Raw genomic sequence first — 2,500 nt, forward strand, 5'->3', positions numbered from 1 at the left:
AACTGTACCAATTGGCGTTTGATTATGATGAATAATTTACATATTTTATATTCTCAATTATTATATAATTTTCATTTTATAATGTTTGCACTTGTTAGTGTCATTGCTAAAATTAAATTCTTCGATTAGATGATATTTAATATGCCTCTCACTTTATTTTTAGATCCGTTGGCGTTTCTGCTGGCAAATTAAAGCAACACAAAGATACAAATTAAGATAATATTTTTGCAAACATAAATTGTTCATGTCTTTAAATTTGGAATTGATTTGCTATGCCGAAACGCTAACAGGTCGTGCGCATTTAAAAAAAAACTATTATTATTATTATTATTATTATCATCGTCATCATCATCATCATCATCATCATCAAAATAGAGATTAAGTACTTGAATGCATTTATTTGTAGTTGTGATAACCCGATTCCCTTTTGGGAACATTGTTGTAATTGAAATCTGAAAGCATGACACAAAATATTGTCCATTACAACAATGTTAAACTAGGAGCATAAGTGGGTTCGGATGTTAGACCTGCATATGTACACGTCGAATGTAGTAGACCCTCAGAAAAGTGTGTTGTGTAAGGGGCAAGATTTATATCTTTGCGTCACTTTCTAAAAATGTGACCCACTCTGTCAATTTGGCATTCTATAGAAATGAACTAGGTTGTTTGACACGACCACAATATGGAATTTAACCGGGTTATTTGGAAAGTCTACGAAACAAAATTATTTGGCTCCGTGGCCTAGTGGTATGACACTCGCCTTCGGATCGGAAAGTCCAGGGTTCGAGTCACACCCTGAGCGGTGCATAGTTGAATCCTTGGAAAAAGGCTTTTTACTCACATTATCTCGTCGTACGCAGGTGTAAAATGAGAGCCTGGCCGGAAAAAGGATTATCTCTGTCCGAAAAAGAAATGTAACATTGCCTCACAGGCGTCATGTCTTGTCCTACATGTTAAGTGTTGCTGTTGGCTAGGAACCCTTTGTAAAGCCCTTTCAGCACGTTTAGAGGATGTTGCGCTATAGAAATGCTCATGAAAAACATAATATTAATGAAGGCGTTTTGACTTAAATCTCTAATCTAAACTTTAACTCTTAATCTTAAACATTCAGACCCCTTCCCTCTCCTCTGTCCTCGCTATTAAATCGTTTTTGAGATTAATGTCTTTGACAGTTATTCATAATATTATCTGACCTCTCTGTTACTTTTACACTCCAGTCGGACTAATGCTAATTGATGGGCCCCTGACAAGACACAAGATAAAGGACTATATCAACCTCTTGCAGTCTTTATTTTATCCATCTTTTTATTTTATCTTATCTTTTATGTCAGGGTTTATCTCAGTTAAGAGACTATACATTTCGGTACTTTTTGCATTTTGAAACATTAAATTTTATTTCAAATAAAATAAATCTGCAAAGCTAAATTTAACTCAAAACTGGGTTTCGTCTCGTATTTATTTAATAAATTGCAAGACAATCAGGATTATTCTAATATTTGCTCGTGATCGCACGTGACCGATCCCTGATACTTGTTTGACAATGTGCTGAACCGTAGACTTCTTGAACTAATGACCTGATACTGACCAAAAAAGTACGTCACAAGAAGTCGACGACCACCAAATGAAAGTGAAAAATCAGTTGTTATTAGAAATGCTCAAGGAAATAAATGATTCTATTGGCTGATTACAACTCACAAGTATCTTTTCCCTGTAATCTTTGTTTTGTTTTATGATGAATTTATTCGGTTAGGGTGTATCAGTGCTTTGAGGTTACGAAGGCTACTGCTGACCATATTTGTAATTGGCTTCAACAGTCATGACGTCACGTCCCTTGTAATGACGCATAGTAACTTAGTAACTGGCTCTAAACTAATGGCGGACGCCCTTATGAAATATTTCTCCGACAAGCATAAAAGTGTATTTAGAGGAGAAAAACATTATAAATATGATCATGTTTTGACTTTTATACATTCTGATCACATGACATATGAAACATTCCTGCCAGCATGAAGAATAAAAAGTATCGATTTTCTTTATTTAGAACCACGCTGCTCGCCGTTGCTGGGTGACGTGACATCAGACTATTGAATCCAATAAGGGTGATGTGGATCGTTAGCTGGCATTTCCAAATGAAATAAGGTCACAAGACAACCAGTCATCACCAAAAGAAAGTAAAATGTGACTTGGTGTTAGTTAAAAACCAAATGATCCCATTGGGTTTCCTCTTGAATACAACTCACTGTCCATTATTTTCACGTCTCCTTATTTTCATTATAGTCTTGGGTTTGACATTGACCAAACAATTTTGTTTTGACACAAGGGGACGGTTCAGTATCAGTACAATAAGCAACGTGATCAATGGAATGCTACCGTAGCCATCGTTGTGTTCCTGATACTGAAATCCAAAAGGACTCGCAGTTTGACGTCATTATTTGGTTTTTGCACCGCTTAGGCCATAACTTTACGAAGGCCACGCTGATACTGACCAAAAAATGACGTC

At 36.0% G+C, this 2,500-nt stretch overlaps 1 long non-coding RNA gene across 1 annotated transcript in view; it reads left to right on the forward strand.

Moving 5' to 3' along the window:
- LOC144977845 (uncharacterized) overlaps positions 1-1,437 on the forward strand; it is a 13,393-nt gene extending 11,956 nt beyond the window's left edge. The window contains exon 5 of the long non-coding RNA XR_013646413.1: positions 1,218-1,437. This is a non-coding gene — a long non-coding RNA (uncharacterized LOC144977845). The remainder of the gene's footprint in view (positions 1-1,217) is intronic.
- Positions 1,438-2,500: the final 1,063 nt, after the last annotated feature.

The sequence above is a fragment of the Berghia stephanieae genome, chromosome 8 (assembly GCF_034508935.2).
Source record: "Berghia stephanieae isolate SIO BIC M18660-M18661 chromosome 8, UCSD_Bste_1.3, whole genome shotgun sequence".
Classification (NCBI taxonomy): Eukaryota; Metazoa; Mollusca; class Gastropoda; order Nudibranchia; family Aeolidiidae; genus Berghia; species Berghia stephanieae.